This window comes from Arachis stenosperma, chromosome 6 (assembly GCF_014773155.1).
Source record: "Arachis stenosperma cultivar V10309 chromosome 6, arast.V10309.gnm1.PFL2, whole genome shotgun sequence".
Lineage (NCBI taxonomy): Eukaryota > Viridiplantae > Streptophyta > Magnoliopsida > Fabales > Fabaceae > Arachis > Arachis stenosperma.
In genome coordinates this window covers 51417054-51434926 of record NC_080382.1, presented here as the reverse complement: position 1 = coordinate 51434926, position 17873 = coordinate 51417054, and the positions used below count along the sequence as shown (strand labels likewise).

At 44.6% G+C, this 17873-nt stretch overlaps 1 pseudogene; it reads left to right on the top strand.

Annotated features, from left to right (window-relative positions):
* The first annotated feature begins 1701 nt into the window (after positions 1-1701).
* Positions 1702-14617, top strand: LOC130934034 (pyruvate kinase 1, cytosolic-like; annotated as a pseudogene).
* Positions 14618-17873: the final 3256 nt, after the last annotated feature.

Genomic DNA, 17873 nt, shown 5'->3' with positions numbered 1-17873 from the left:
TTACTTCTCCTCTCTCTCTGGCCGAACCGGTTTGCATGAAGAAGAAGAAGTTTAGCTTGGTTTTTTGTTTCAACCGTGGAGGCTTCTCCTTTTATAAATAAGGGAGAACAGTCAAGGTTTGAAGCAAGGAGTGAGAGTGCAAGGCATAGAGTTCTCATAGCTACCTAAGCTAGCAGATTTTCTTCTCCTTCAATGTATTCTGTTTTGTAATTTTCTGTTTAATTTTGTCTGTCTTGAGTCTCATGAAAAAAGACAAACAGTGAGGTTTGTAAGAAAAAGCCATAGAGCGGAAAAAGGCAGAGAGTGCAAAATTAAAAGAAAAAGCCATAGATGTCCTTAGAGTTCCTTTGTACATCTGTGTTGTGTTTCATGATTCTATGGAAATTTTTTTGTAAGTTGGGTTAGCACTTTATAGTTGAAAGCTTGGCAGTGACCAAGTCAAGTTCAGGATTGAGTTTAGAATTCTGGACTTGTCCCAGATAGGAAAGGTAGTTCCTAGGGAGAATTGGGCTTGTAATCAAGAATGATTATAGTGAAATTCCATCATCTTTATGTTGGAGACTAGATGTAGGCTGCACTACACTTAGTAGCTGAACTAGGATATATCTGGGTGTAATTTTCTTTCTCTTCTACTCCTTTTTCTGTTTCAGCCACACAGGAGATAAAATCGTAAAATATCTCATGCCAAGTGACGAGAAAAAAAGAAAAAGTCTCGTGGCTAGGGACAAGACAAAAATAAAAAAGTCTCCAGAAGTTGCTTCAAAGACCAGCAAGTGTTCAAAAGTGAAAAAGGGGCTAAGATTCAACCCTCCAATCTCTTAGCCACTAAAACCTTCAGCAAGGATGGGTCCAATTGGACTTAGTTAGAGATTTAGTTATTTGCATTTTTTTGTAATTTTTATATTTTAGGTAGGAGTAGTATTTAAACCCTAGGAAAGTAGTTGATGGGGAACCTTTTGAGCACTAAAGACTTCACTTTTCCTTACTTTTCTACATTCCATCTCTTGTACTTTTCTCTGAGCTATGAGTAGCTAAACTCCCTCTCATTGGGGAGTGAGCTCTATTCACTACAAGAAAAAAAGCCTTTGGCTACGCTTTTTTCTTGCCATGCTTTTGAAAGTGGTCAATGGCCACACTTTTATGAGGGTGGCGATTAAATAGAGATTTGACCACCTTTTTTCTTGCTACGCTTTAAAAGCGTGGCGAAAGGGGTCAACAGCCATGCTTTTATGAGGGTGGCAACTGATTCAAGATTTGGCCTCGTTTTTTTGTCACGCTTGAATAGCGTAGCCATAGAAAGAAATAGGCACACTTTCAAAATGTGGCAATAGGGTTTTATTATAGGAGCATTTTTAAAGCGTGGCCGTTTCCTGTAAATCTTTTGGCACGCTTCAAAAGCGTGGCCAAAAGGTTCAAAAAAAATTTCCTTCATATATGAACAAAAAAGATTTCGTTCTTTTAATCTATCACATATTCACATCCCTAATCCCTATTCCTAATACTCCTAATAACGAAATCCCTAACCCTAAGTGAGACTCACTCACGTAGCGCCGTCCTCAGTCCCTAACCCCTGTTCTGAAATCTCCATCCTCCTCGATAGTGCCCCTTCCATCTGTAGAATCGTAGACCGTAGCGCATCCCTACCTCCTCCTCTATCCGCAGCGCCCTTCTCCTGCCCTGCCATCATTTCTGCATTGTAAAATGGAAGTAATTTCTGCATTTGAGTCGCCTTTTGGAATGATTCATGCACACATCATGTTTGTCTCTGGCTCCTGGCCTAAAAAATATATTTCCTTAGAGTTTAAGAGCTGTTTTATTTAATCTTTTTAATCATTTGTTTATTTTAGGTTATTAGCACCTGGGGAGTCAAAAACAAAATTGATTTTCTGTCACTTTCATATACTCGTCATGCCGAAGATGTTCGCCAGGTTATTTTGAGTCTAATGCCCTTTTCTTCAGTTCAATGATTTTAAATTCATAATTGATAATCTTTCTATTGCTCAGGTTTGCTATTAACATACTTTTTATGTTGTAATTCGTGCCCGTGAATTCCTTTCCAAATTGGGTGATCTCAGCCAGACCCAAATTTTTGCTAACATTGAAAATGTTGAGGTGATTTTGATGTCTTCATAGTGTTAACTTCTCTCTTTTAAGATATATTCTTATTGACTATGCTGATTCAATCTTATGTCTGTGTTGAAATTAGGGCCTGACCCATTTTGATTAGATTCTGCGAGAAGCTGATGGTATTATCCTATCTCGTGGTAATTTGGGCATTGATCTTCCACCAGAGAAGGTTAGTTTTGCCTTTGAAATTTATTTTCTTGTTTGAATGACTCATGTTGTGGGTGTAAATAGCTATGTTGTGGCCATGTGGATAATGCATTTGATATTTGAATTAATTAAAACAAATGGATGCTTCCATATGTTTAAAAAAGGTTTAAAATAGTGCATCTAAGGTTACAAATTTTCTTTGAACTGAACCACATTTATGATTGTTGCCTCTGCCATGCTTCTTATTGTAAATGTATAATTATATTTGCTTTGTGAATGGAAAGTCAATATTAATTAATTTTGATTTGCTTTTGTAGGTGTTTTTATTTCAAAAATCTGCCCTATACATGTGTAATATGGCTGGAAAACCTGCTGTACTTACACATGTTGTGGATAGTATGACTGACAACTTAAGACCCACTCGTGCTGAAGCCACTGATGTTGCCAATGCTGTTTTGGATGGTAAGTTACCAGCTGTATTATGCCACATGTAATGATTAAGCCATTTTTTTTTTAATTTACTGATCCCATTTTTCGTGTGCTTGAAGCTATAACTGTATTCTTCTGAATGATTTTTTCGTGGGGGCACTGTTATGGCCCGGCCCAAGGTCCACACGGGTCGACCTGGCCCAAGTTCTACCCGACCCGGATGCCTGCACTCCGACCGACCCGGACACGCGTCCTGTACGGCTCACACACGGCTGCATGGCAGCGTCCTTGGAGAATTGGGCCTGACCTCACGTGGGGCCCATTACTGACATGTATAAAAGGGGAAGATTGGCTCTTCCCCCGAGGTACGTCACATTCTCTCACTTATCACTCTGCCCGCCTGCACATTACTGACTTGAGCGTCGGAGTGTCTTTGCAGGTGGCACCCCCCTCAGCATCTCTCCAAGACAAGTGCTCGGCTATCCGGTAACCCTCCTACAGTGCGACCCAGATTAAGACGTCCTCACCCCTTCACTTATCCACCCGATCTGTCAGGAACCCGACAACCGAACATTGGCGCCGTTTGTGGGGACGTCTAAATGGAAGTTGTACTGGGTCCCGGCGACCAAGGCCGGGCTGCCGGAGCGGAGGGGGCAGCCTCCGTCGCCTCGCAAGGGGGGCGGCGAAGGTCCCCCCATAGACACACGAGGACACGACCATTCGGAGGAACGGGCGGCGATAGCGCCATAATAATGCAAGAGCTACGCCACAGAGTCCAGAACCTGGAGCGACAGCTTGCCGACCGGGAGCGGGACGGACGATCTAACGATCCGAGCTACACCCCGTCTCCCGGGAGCGAGGAGGAAGACTCTCGCCGAAGCCGCCTGCGGACGGAAGCGGAGAGCTCACGGGAGGAGTCACCCATAATGAGGAGACGAAACGACACGATCATCTACTCCCGCGGCAGACCGACCCATCGGGCGACAAGAGGTCGCGAAGACGGAAGAACGCGACAACCTGTGATAATGGGCGCCACCCCGTTCCACCGATCTATCCTCGAGGTCCGGCTGCCGAAACACTTCGACAAGCCAACGGACATGAGGTACGACGGAACTCAAGACCCTCTTGAACACCTCACGGCCTTTGAGGCCAGGATGAATCTAGAGGGAGTAGGCGACGAAGTAAGATGCCGCGCCTTCCCGGTGACCCTAGCAGGACCAGCGATCAGATGGTTTAACGGCCTCCCTCAAGGTTCCATCTACAATTTCGCAGACATCAGCCGTGCATTCCTGGCTCAATTCACAACGCGAATAGCAAAGGCCAAGCATCCTATCAACCTTCTCGGGGTAACCCAGAGACAGGGAGAGCCGACCAGGAGGTACTTAGATCGGTTCAACGACGAATGCTTGGAAATCGACGGCTTAACTGACTCGGTAGCCAGTCTCTGCCTGACGAACGGCCTCCTCAACGAGAACTTCCGAAAACACCTAACCACGAAGCCGGTTTGGACGATGCAAGAAATCCAAACGGTGGCCAAAGAGTACATAAACGACGAGGAGGTCAGCCGAGTCGTGGCTGCCAATAAGTGGCAGTCCGGTTACGGCCAGGCTCGGCAGTCCGGTGGCGACGGGGAGAGAGCAAAAGAAAAGGTTAGGGAGGAGGCATCAAACAAAGCTCCTAGGCCGTTCCCTCGAGTCGGGAAGTTTACTAACTACACTCCACTCACCCTCCCCATTGTGGAAGTCTATCAACAAATAGCTGAGAAGGGAATTCTTCCGAAGCCCCGACCACTAAAGGATCGCACGGGTGGAAACAAGAACCTTTATTGTGACTACCATAAGGGATATGGCCATCAAACACAGGACTGTTTCGACCTGAAGGATGCATTAGAACAGGCGATAAGGGAAGGAAAGCTAGCAGCGTTCTCCCATCTCATCAGGGAGCCGAGAAGGCGTTATCGTGATCAGGACGAGGAAGACAAGACACGCTCGGCCAAACGGCGACCGGAGCCCGAAGACAGAGACCACGGCCTCACGGTAATAAACGTGGTAACGGCAAAAAACGCTGCACCAAAATCCCGATCGGCACACAAGAAAGACGCCAAGGTTCTGGCGATCTCATCTCCACCTGTGCAGAGTACCAAAAAACCTCCGTCCATTTCTTTCGGCCCAGAAGATCAATGGTTCAGCGACGCCCCGGAAAACCCTCCCATGGTCATAACGGCCAGAGTGGGAACCGGCCTCGTCAAACGGATCCTTGTCGACACTGGGGCTGATTCAAACATCATGTTCCGCAATGTGTTCGACGCACTGGGGCTGAAGGATGCCGACCTGACGACCCACCAGCACGGGGTTATCGGGTTAGGCGACCACTTCATCAAACCAGACGGAGTCATTTCCCTACCGATCTCGGTAGGACAGATGCAAGGCCGAAGATCGGCGATGGCCGAATTCGTGATCCTCCGAGACTCCACAGCCTACAACATCATCTTGGGAAGAAAAACAATCAATGATTTTGAAGCCATAATCAACACCAAGCTACTAGTTATGAAGTTTGTCACCGATGATGGATCCATAGGGACCATAAGAGGAGACCTCGAGACGGCGGTCGCTTGTGACAACGCCAGCCTTTCCCTCAGAAAGAAGTCCAAGGAAGCATCTGGCGTATTCCTAGCCGACCTCGATGCCAGAGTAGAGGACAACCCGAGGCCGGAACCAGAAGGGGACCTGGAGAAATTTAGCATCGGTGACGAAGGGGAAAAGTTCACATTCGTTAACAAGAACCTCCCACATGAGTTGAAGGAGCCTTTGATTGAAATGATAAGGGCCAACAAAGACCTGTTCGCATGGACGCCAGCCGACATGCCGGGCATTGATCCACAAATCATCTCACATCACCTAGCCGTCAAGCCGGAAGCACGCCCAGTGGCTCAACGAAGGAGAAAGATGTCGGCGGAAAGAACAGAGGAGGTAGCCAAGCAAACGGCCGGCCTCCTAGAAGCAGGCTTCATACGAGAAGTGGACTACTCGACGTGGCTCTCAAATGTGGTATTGGTGAAAAAACACAATGGCAGATGGAGAATGTGCGTGGACTACTCTGACCTTAACAAAGCATGCCCCAAAGATTGCTTCCCCCTCCCCAACATAGATGCACTCGTCGACGCCGCGGCGGGGTACCGATATCTGAGTTTCATGGACGCCTACTCCGGTTACAATCAGATACCGATGCACCAACCAGACGAAGACAAAACGGCGTTCATAACGCCAGGAGGAACTTTCTGCTACAAGGTAATGCCGTTTGGCTTGAAAAATGCAGGGGCGACATATCAAAGGCTGATGAACAGGATATTCCACGACCTCATAGGGAAAACGGTCGAAGTTTACGTGGACGACATCCTGGCAAAAACAAAACGACCTGACGACCTCCTAAACGACCTGGCAAGTGTGTTTGCGTCCCTCCGTCAACATGGTATGAGGCTGAACCCCCTCAAGTGCGCCTTCGCCATGGAAGCCGGCAAGTTCCTGGGATTTATGATAACTCAGAGAGGGGTAGAAGCCAACCCGGAGAAATGCCAGGCAATACTTCAGATGAAGAGCCCGGGCTGTGTCAAGGAAGTCCAGAGGTTGGCAGGGCGATTGACATCACTTTCTCGGTTTCTCGGGGCCTCGGCGACAAAGGCCCTGCCGTTCTTCAACCTCATGAAGAAAGGGATGGCGTTTGAGTGGACACCCGCGTGCGAAGAAGCCTTTCAACACTTCAAGGAAATCCTAGCGGCACCTCCCGTTCTCGGGAAGCCAAGGGACGGGGAACCACTGTACCTGTACCTCGCTATAACAAGCGAAGCCCTGGCCGCAGTACTAGTGCGGGAGGACGGGAGGACCCAACAACCAGTCTACTTCATAAGCAGGGCCCTACAAGGAGCAGAGTTAAGATATAGCAAGTTGGAAAAGCTAGCCTTAGCACTCCTAACTTCCTCGAGAAGGTTAAAACAGTATTCCCAGAGTCACCAAGTGGTAGTCAGAACGGACCAAGGGATCCGGCAAGTTCTCCAAAAACCCGACCTGGCGGGAAGAATGATGACTTGGTCCATCGAACTCTCTCAATATGACATACGGTACGAGCCCCGGCAAGCCATCAAGGCGCAGGCCATGGCGGATTTTTTGGTTGAAGTAACAGGAGACCCAGGCGAAGACATGGGTACACGGTGGAAGCTCCATGTGGACGGAGCCTCCAACCAGACCTTCGGAGGAGCCGGGATCATCCTAGAAAGTCCAAACGGGGTTGTATACGAACAGTCGGTCAGATTCGAGTTTCCCATCTCGAACAACCAAGCAGAATACGAAGCCCTCATAGGAGGCTTGACCCTAGCAACAGAGGTCGGCGCAAAAAGGCTAGAAGTATGCAGCGATTCCCAAGTCGTCACTTCCCAAGTAAACGGCAGCTATCAAGCCAAGGACCCCTTGTTGCAGAAGTACTTGGAAAAGGTCAAAAGCTTGAGCCAAAAGTTCGACGAGGTCACGGTCCAGCATGTACCCAGAGAAAGGAACACACGAGCAGACCTCCTATCAAAATTAGCCAGCACGAAGCCAGGGGAGGGAAACCGGTCTCTCATCCAAGGCATGACAAGGGAACCTGCAATTGCACTACACATAACAACCCTAAGTTCTTCATGGCTAGACCCCATCACCAACTACCTAGAACACGGCCAAGTCCCTGGTGACGAAAAGGATGCGGTGAAATTAAGGAGGGAAGCGGCCAAATACGCCGTCATCCAAGGACAGCTGTTCAGAAAAGGGCTCAGCCAACCCCTACTGAAGTGCCTGCACCCCGACCAAACGGACTACGTCCTCAGGGAAGTCCATGAGGGCTGCTGTGGGCACCACATCGGAGGCAAAGCCCTAGCAAGGAAGTTAATCCGAGCTGGGTACTACTGGCCGTCGATGTTGGCAGACTCCAAAGAGTTTGTCAAAAAATGCATTAAGTGCCAACAGAACGCCAACTTTGCCAAGGCACCGGCCTCCGAGTTAAGCCTGCTAACGACCTCCCGGCCGTTCTCTCAGTGGGGAGTCGACCTCTTAGGGCCCTTCCCGGTCGGCCCGGGGCAGGTCAAATATCTCATAGTAGCGATTGATTACTATACCAAATGGATAGAAGCCGAACCACTGGCTAGCATATCCTCGGCCAATTGCAGAAAATTCATGTGGAGGCAGGTGATAACAAGATTCGGGATACCAGAAGTCGTCATCTCGGACAATGGCACGCAGTTTACCGACAAAAAATTCACAGAGTTTCTCAGCGGCCTGGGTATAAGGCAAAGGTTCTCTTCGGTAGAACACTCTCAGACGAACGGACAAGTGGAGTCCGCCAACAAGGTTATCCTCTCAGGGTTGAAAAAGAGGTTGGACAATAAGAAGGGTGCTTGGGCCGACGAGCTAGCGTCGGTCCTCTGGTCTTACCGAACAACCGAGCAGTCCTCCACTAAGGAAACTCCTTTCCGGTTAACGTACGGGGTGGACGCGGTAATACCCGTAGAAATCGGAGAACCAAGCCCACGACTTCTTTTGAAAGGGGTGGAGGAAGCCGTAGAAAAGGACCTGATAGAGGAAGCCCGAGAAATGGCCCACTTGACAGAAACGGCGCTAAAACAAAGAGTGGCGCTCCGCTACAACACCAAAGTGCTCAAGAGGGAATTCGAGCCAAACGACCTCGTCCTGAGGCGAAATGATATCGGCCTGCCGACCCCCGGAGAAGGCAAGCTGGCGGCCAACTGGGAAGGCCCATATAGAGTCAAGAAAGTGATGGGAAAAGGAGCATTCAAACTAGAAAGACTCGACGGCAAGGAAGTCCCGAGAACTTGGAATGCGGACAACCTAAGAAGATTCTACTCCTAGAGGAAGGGCCGGCGCACCGACCAGGCTAGCTAAGTAGTTGTTTTACTCATTTATCTTTTGAAATTCTCATGGCGATTTACGTGTCCTTTATACAACTGCCGAATAAGACATACTTGTGCAAATTCTCCATTCTTTTATCTCCGTTTTTCAGATAAATCGTCTTGTCATGACTAACGACAACGCCTAACCCAGGACTGATCACCCCGGGAGGTCATCAACTACCATTATAACGAACAACTACGCGAGAGCCCACGGGCCGCCGGTATAAACAACTATGAACCAAAAACGGTTACTAGAAGCGATAACCCAATCGGACAAGTAAGAAAAACTTTATCGCGACAACACGAGCAAGCGACTAAAAAGTCATTGTTCACGAGCCAAAATTAAAACGGCTAAGACTAAATTGTTCATAGGCCAAAACGGCTAAAATCAAGTGTTTACAAGCCAAAACAAAACGGCTAAACAAGAAACAACGAAACAAAGAGTTCATTTCTTGGGAGCATCGACAACTTGGCCATCCTTAATAATTTTGAAAACACCAATTGCCGACGTATCGAACTCAGGGGCAACAATTTTAATTTGAGCCTTCAAGGCTTCCTCAGTACCCAAAATCACGCCTTTACCCTGTTTGACGACGTCTTTGTACTTAGCCTTCCACGTTGCCAGTTCGGCCTCTACGGCCTGCTTCTCCTTCTCGACCTCGGCCGCACGCTTCTGCGCCTCACCAACCTAATTCTCCAATGCCATCTCACGCTCGACCAACCGTTCAACCGTCGCGTCCGATTCTTTTTGCTTTTTCTCAGCGGTTGTGGCCTTCTGTTCGGCGGCAGTGGCTTTCTGCTCGGCAGCAGTAACCTTCTTCTCAGCGGCATCTAATTTCTCTGAAGACTGAGTCAGCTGCTCCCGAAGAGTTTCAACTTCACTCTTCAACTCATTATTGGCCTTCCCACTGGCCTCCAACCTCCTATGGAGGGACTCCATCCCGGACAGCTCAAACTCGGCCTTCCGGGCTATTACGGCGCCCCGCAGGAGTGTTCGGTACATCCACCTCGCCTGCCCGGTAAGGGATGACTCGTGGAAGTACTCTTCAGTGCCAGGGATCAATTGGGTATCTATGAAGTTGCTCGCGTCAAAATTCCTCTCCATGACGGTGAGGACCCCTTCAGGGCTTGACGACGCCGTAGAGACTTTCTTCCTCTTTCTCTTCAGGCTGGAGACTTCAACCACCTCCTCCTCATCATCTGGAGTGGGCACCGAACCCCCAATCCCGGTCACCTCACGGATAGGGGAAACGTGGACCGCCTTGCCACCTTCTACCGTGGCACCCTGAGCCGAGGTTCCGATCCCGTCGTTTGCGGCCCTCTGCTCGGGAGCATCCTGGCCCTCCGGAGGAGCATCAGGTCCCTCGGGGGTAGGCTGCTCGTCACCCTCCTCGTCATCACCACCGGCAAGAAAGGTTTGAAACAAGTCGGCAAGGCCCGTCACCGACGCAGACATATCCACTGCAGGAAAACAAAGAAGGTCGGTTAGTCGCCACACAATATCAATAAAAGGAAAAAAAAAAAGACAAAGGGCAAAGTGAAAAGCTCCTCACAAATATAATTACGGCCGGACTCCCTGTCACCCATGAGGAGATGGGGATTTACCGGGTTCCTCCCAAAAACTGCATTTAGCACCTCGGCAATCTGCTTATCTACTGCCGACATGCTTTTATAATTTACCTTAATAAAACTATTGGACCCTGCCCCGAAGCTCCAATAAGTCGGGATGAGCCGTACCCCCTCCAAAGACAGCCAAAAGGGGTGACGACCTTTGGCAGGGCGGACCTTAAAATACTTGTCCTTAAACCCATGGTAGGAATCTTCAAACAAACCGAAGATCTTCCGACCCTGGGCAGCACGGAAGGACATGAACCCTTTTTTATGTTTTCCCTCCTTGGAAGGGTTTGTGAGGGTAAAGAAGAAGAGGAAGACATCCATGGACACCGGCAGTTCGAGATATTCACAGACCATCTCGAAACAGCGGATCGAAGCCCAACTGTTCGGATGCAACTGCGACGGTGACACGGAAATTCGGTTTAAGAGCGCCATTTGAAAGGCTGAGAAAGGAATGCGAACTCCGACTTGAGTGAACATGAATTTGTAGAACCAAATCCAGTCGGCGACCTGGCGGGGTTGGAAGTTGATTTCGTACAATCGCTCGTGAGGAGCCGGGACGAAAATGTCGTAATTGGCCTCCTCGTCGGTCCCGCCGCACAAATACCCGGCTTGTCGGAACTCGGTGAGCTCCTCCTCGCCCATTTGATTGGGTGAATCCCTTACATCAGAGACGACCCAAGCATACTGGTCGTACGCCGCAGGGTTGACGGATGCCCGGGAGACCGTGCGAGCCATACCTACATGGGGGTACCATCCAGTTAGTCTAAGAGATCGGTTGCTCAGGCCGAACACAAACATCACCCTCACGACTTCTCGACTAACGCTAGACAAGACTGAATGGCTAAGAGAACGAGAAAAAAGCCTACCCTGGAATGGTACTTTCCCCCCTAACACATCTACTCGCAACTAAAAGGCTACGCAGTAACATCAAAAAACCAAATAACAAGCATACAGAAATAATGCATAAAAGGGAGGTTGATCAGAAAATTACCTGAATTGATGAAAAGGAGATGGAGTTGCAAGTCTGGGAAAATGCAGGATAGATGAACGAAGGCACCACAATAATGCTCTGAGATCTCGCCACAGGGAAGAAAAAGAAGAGAAATGGGAAGTAGCACAAAACCAACTGTTTAAAAACTGCTCCCCCAAAGCGCGAAAACACCTGGGGGCAGAATAGTCTTTTCAAACGGGGTTTTTCCACCCCATCATGAGCATTCAATGCTCGGCACGAGAAACGGAGCGACGAAACGGTTGCCTACGCAAACCAAAGGACACGCGCGTTGAGAGCGCCTCCTCACCACGAGCGGCCGACCAGACGACATGCGAAACTACACGCCATTGGTAGCTCCCATGACCACCATTGGCGCGTGGGGGCACTGTTATGGCCCGGCCCAAGGTCCACACGGGTCGACCTGGCCCAAGTTCTACCCGACCCGGATGCCTGCACTCCGACCGACCCGGACACGCGTCCTGTACGGCTCACACACGGCTGCATGGCAGCGTCCTTGGAGAATTGGGCCTGACCTCACGTGGGGCCCATTACTGACATGTATAAAAGGGGAAGATTGGCTCTTCCCCCGAGGTACGTCACATTCTCTCACTTATCACTCTGCCCGCCTGCACATTACTGACTTGAGCGTCGGAGTGTCTTTGCAGGTGGCACCCCCCTCAGCATCTCTCCAAGACAAGTGCTCGGCTATCCGGTAACCCTCCTACAGTGCGACCCAGATTAAGACGTCCTCACCCCTTCACTTATCCACCCGATCTGTCAGGAACCCGACAACCGAACAGTTTCTATCTTCAGCTATAACTACTTATTGGGTTCATGTTTGTTGAATTGTTAAACAAACATACAGGCAGTGATGCAATACTTCTGGGTGCTGAGACCTTTCGTGGGTTGTACCCTATTGAGACTATTTCCACTGTTGGCAGAATTTGTTCAGAGGTAATTTCATTTCATATCTCAGTGGAATAATTAATAATACACTATGGTATGACTGACCTGAGTTCATGAAAGTAGATTTCCATGATATTAACAAGCAAAATGAGAACAATTAGAAGATTAGTTTAGTCGTTTGGATTCATCTTCAACCTTAGCACATTATAATATTAACAGAAGTCAGAACATAGATTCATTTTTATTATTTTCTCTTACTATCTTATGGTGATTTATCTTGTATAGCATTAGATCTGCACTACTTTTGCCAATTGCTTGATTGAAATCCTCTGAATCATATGAAATGTTCTCCCATTTTAATTGTCACTAAAAGTGTTACTGTTGGATGATGTTTCTGCCTTTTATTTCATGTCCTTATAGGCTGAGAAGGTTTTTGACGAACTGATTTTCTATCGGTGAAGAATTTATAAAAATAAGTTCACGTTGTACGTATAGTTTCTAAACCAACAGAAAATCCTTTCGTGCAAAAGTTTTGTTTGTCACTTAAGCAAACCCAATAAAAATAAATAACCGAAGTATTCAAACCTTGGGTTGTCTTCTCAAGGAATTGCAAGGAGGTGTTCTTATTATTGGTTATGGAAAACAGTATAATTTTGGATTTTTTAAAATAAGGAATAGGTTATTTAAATGGCAAGAAAAATAAATTAATAATTATAAAATCTCTTGGCAAGGTATAAGAAATTGAAGTCCTATCCTAGTTATCCTTATCAAGTGTGATATGAATTGGATTCTGCTCCCACTTTAGTTAACCCTTATTAAATAAAGGAAATCAAGCGGACTAATTAATTTGATCCTCAAGTCCTAGTCAACTCCTATGGAAGGACTATAGTTATTGGAGTACAAATTAATCAGAAAGGAATTCCAATTTCAATCAGTAGCTGAGTTTGATAAGTCAAGTGTTACTAATTACTTAACCAAAGCCAAAGGAGAAAATAAATCTAAATTAAATTAAAAGCATTCATAAATAAAATAAGGAAAAAGAATCAAATCTGAAATACCTCAATTTATATTAATTCAGAAAATTCTAACATGAATGGTTCATAAGCCAATTTGGCAACATAAGTCAAATACAGGTAAAAGCATTAGGATAAATAAAGGTAGAAGAGAAAACAAATTAAAAGAACATTGAACCTGTGATGAAGAAACAATCCTAATAACTAAAAGAAATCCTAAATCCTAAAACTTAAGAGAGAGGAGAGAGCTTCTCTCTCTAAAAACTACATCTAAAAACCTAAAATTATGAATTATCCGCTTCTGCTCCGTATGAATTGAGTCTCTGCATGTTCCCTGGCTTTATTCTGTGTTTCTGAGCCAAAAAATGGGTCAAAACGCGGCCCAAAATCATCCCCAGCGTTTTCTGAATTTTTTGTAGATCGCGCATGTCACGCGTACACGTCATTTGACGATTTTCCTCTCCACGCGTGCACGTCAGGCACATGCTCGCGTCGTTTGCGCGAACTCCAATCCACGCGTATGTGTCAAGCACGCGTACATGTCGCTGTGATTTTGTCCAAATCGCGCGCACGCATCAGCCATGCATGTGCGTCACTGTTCGCTGGTTGTCTCCTTTATTTCTTGTGCTCCTTCCCTTTTTGCAAGCTTCCTCTCCATTCTCTAAGCCATTCCTGCCCTATGAAGCTTGAAATACTTAACACACAGATCACGACATCGAATGGTATAAAGGAGAATTAAAATACACAATAAAAAGATCTATAGGAAGCAGGTTTTCAACCATGGAACAATTTTGGGAAGGAATTGTAAATGCATGCTAATCATATGAATAAGTGGGTAAAGTCTTGATAAAACTACTCAATTAAACACAATATAAATCATAAAATAATGGTTTATAAGCTTTCAATCAAGACCTTTATTTTAAGAAAATAGTCAAGTATGTTGGGGAACCCATGACCCACTTGGAATCTGTTGCCTCTTCTGTGGTAACTACCCATTTTGTTTCTCTTTTCAATAGAAAATTCTAAATTTTATTATTCTGTAGGTGGTCATACTGTTGAGATGCTTAATCTATTGGCAGTGTTACAGAAAGATAAGTTCAATCCCAGATTCTATGTTGCTACTGCTACTGATAAATGAGTCTTCAAAAGGCTCAATTGCCGGAGAATTCCTTGGCAGATCAGGTGAATCTTTTTTACTCTAGAACCTTCATTTATTTTATTTTATTTTTTGTGAACTTTGTTTCAGTTTTGCCATGTGTGTGTTCCGAGTTTTGGTTAACTTTTTCTTTCTTTGATGGGCGAGGGTTTTGGAATTGTTCAATGTATATTGAGTGTTTAGTCAAATTGAATTGCTGATATATGTAGAGAGTGTGCTATCCTGCAATACCAGATGGCCATGAGATTAGGAAGACCAAGTTAAAGACCATGATTGAAGTATCTCGAGGCAGCGAATAAGGTTTTGTTAGACTTCTGGTAGAGTGAAGGGGACTTGCCATTTTTTGACACATTTGGAAAAGGTGCATTATTGAAAGCGGAAGAAGCTTTTGTTAATTCAAGTTTGACTTGTGCATATCAGAATGGGGATTCAGTGCTCCAGATTCTTTCCATGTTGTATGAATTCACAAGTTAAGGCATCTGTTCCTGAAACTCCAGATGCCAGTGGGTAAAATCATACTATAACCATAGTGGATTGTGTTGTTCTGGTTGTGTGACAAGAAATTCTGATTTATGATGGATGTTTATTTGATTTTTGGTCCAGAAAATGAAGACACAAGTAAGGTCAGTAACTGGCCTATGTTCTGTAAATTTTCTCTAGAGTAACTGACGAAGAATGCTTGAAGATATTAAAGAATTGCTGGAAGGCTATACACCGAATGATGGATATTGAAGTATTAGATAGCATTGTATTTTTTGCTCAAGTTGAAAAGCTTGTTGAGAAATTAGAGTTTTGAACTCGAGATTTATTTTGTATTTGAGTATTAATGTATAAAACAATTATAGCAATAATTATATATGTCAGTAATTACTATTTGATTTGTCTTGTAATAAAAATTGCATACTAGTTTGGTAATAAAAAAGGACTAAAAATTTATATTGTGTAGTGATAAAGGTAAAGTCAAAAAAAGGAAAATTTTTTTAATTTGATAAGGCTATCGTTACGCTTTAAAAGCTTGTCCGTATCTCTCCCTATCGCCACGCTTTAAAAGTGTAGCCGTATCTCTCTCTATCGCCACACTTTAAAAGCGTGGCCGTATCTCTCCCTATCGCCACGTTTTAAAAGCGTGGCCGTATCTCTCTCTATCGCCACACTTTAAAAGCGTAGGCCGTATCTCTCCCTATCGCCACATTTTAAAAGCATGGCACGGCTACGCTTTTAAAAGGTGGGGATAGGGAGAGATTGTTGATAAGTCGCTGGCACCTGGCAAGGACGGTGGTTTAATCATGCTTGTCAAGGGTGCAGCGCCCGCGTAAGGACGGTGGTTTGATCCCGCTTACGGTGGAGGCAAGGACGGTGGTTTAATCCCACTTGCGTGTTTCTGGGCAAGGACGGTGATTTAATCCCGCTTGTCTATGGGACCTACGAATAAGGATGATGGTTGGATCCCGTTTATCCGAGTCAGGTTTGGCAACATAACCGACGCGTGAGCTCATGGCCAGTAGGACAAGCATGCATCATATGCATTTATGTGACATTGTTTGGGTGTGCAAATTGTAATTGGTTTGTCTATGTGAATATTTATGTGAACTGCTAACTGCTATAATTGTTATAATTGCTGTTGATTGTGTTTGAACTACATTAATTGTGATTGTGTCTGATTGGTTGGTTTGTGATGAATTGGTCGATGATTGAGTTGTTTGGGTTGGGGGCCAGGTTGGATTGGATGGGCTTGAGGTCGTGGTTGGTTTGTTGAGTTCTAGTTTTGTATAAAGTATCTGACCAGTTCAGCATAGACTTAATGAACCTATGCTTGGAACGGGATTATCATTTATACCGTGTAGGTAACTGCTTTCATGGTTATGATCTAGAAAAGTATGAAAAATCAAACTCTTACAGCATAGACTTAATTGAACCTATGTTTAGGACATGTTGGTCATTCATACTGTCTAGAAAAAACTTTTCAGATCTTACAAGAAGGGAAAAAGGCTTTGTTTTAAAATATTTGATAAATTTACCAAGTCTTCGAAAAGGATTTTCTGGATTTCGAAATGTGAACCCATGGTTTTTGGAAAGACTCATAAGACGAGCAATGATCACTGTACTCTAAGAATAATTTTATTTTACGTATCTTGTTATAGCATTTTCTGTAATCTTATGGTGAGAACAAGCGAGGATGACGTTCTCATTCCCCTACAGGTTATTCCTTTTCAGGATATGGACGACGAAACTTCAGAAGAATTATGTTTATTTTCTATTTATTCGGTATTTTTGTATTATCTTAGCTATTATGTTTCCCTCGCCTTATCTTTATAAAGTTTGTAAACGCGATAGAAAATTATATGATGTATGTTTGTAAGCTAGTGTTACGTGTGTGTGTGTGTGTGTCTATATATATATATATATATATATATATATATATATATATATATATATTGTGTGTGTGTGTGTGTAAGCTAGTGTTATATGTGTGTGTGTGTGTGTGTGTATATATATATGTGTGTGTGTGTGTGTGTGTGTGTATGTATATATCTTAAGGTATTGTATCTGGTTGTATGTACATGTATATTTATGTTTTCATCGAAAAAGTGTTTTTGAAAGGTTATGCAGTTTTCAGTTTTAAATAGGCTCCTATTTTAATATTAAATATGGGTAGAGTTGTCGTAATGCCCAAGCTATCAGAGTGGCGTAGTCGGAAGCGTGACATTCGGATAGTGAGGGTGATACATTTGTGGTATCAGAGCAATCTTTCCTATAGAGCCTGAGGAATGGACTGACTATGCTTCAGTTGCATACTCTGAGCATTTGTCATGTAATAGTCTTGTTCGAATAATGAGAATTAGAGCCTTTTGCACATGACAGTCTATTGATTAATGTCGTTAGTCTTGCATTGCATAATTCCTGGTATTAAGTTTGGCCGACTTAATACTAGTGAATTATGTATATGAAAGCACTAATGGGTTATCATAGATGATATACGAGTTTTGGGTAAAGTGAATCGCGGGTTTTGGGAACGTTAGAAGCTATTTCTCGAGGTTAGTCAGTTATGTGCTTTGGATTCTATTGGATGTCATGTGACTTATTGTTTCTTAACCTATCTTGATGTTCTTGTTGCCATTTCTTTTGGAAAGTAGTTTGGTATTTCCAATCCTATTTTTCTATTCATATGCATTCTTAATTGCTCCTAAATTGCATATGCCGGTTTGAATTTCTTGGTGTATCTGTCTTTCTCTGTTTGAACTCTTTTTCTTGGTCCATGTGATTTTTCGACATCACTTTGAACTTGACTTGATACATTGCACCTTTTTATGTCCTTACTCTGAGTCCTTTTTAAAAGAAATGGTGATTCAGTTTTTCTCTTAATTGATTGTATTTATAACCAATTTTCAAACTTTTATAAAATCGCTTTTGATTTGATATACACCTATCTATATAAAACTTTGAAAATTCCTTATACAACTTAAAAAAACTATTTATTTAATACCTCGCATGTTTTTTTACTAGTTTACGGAACTACACTTACTTTAAATACAATTTGACTTTTCAAATAATTTT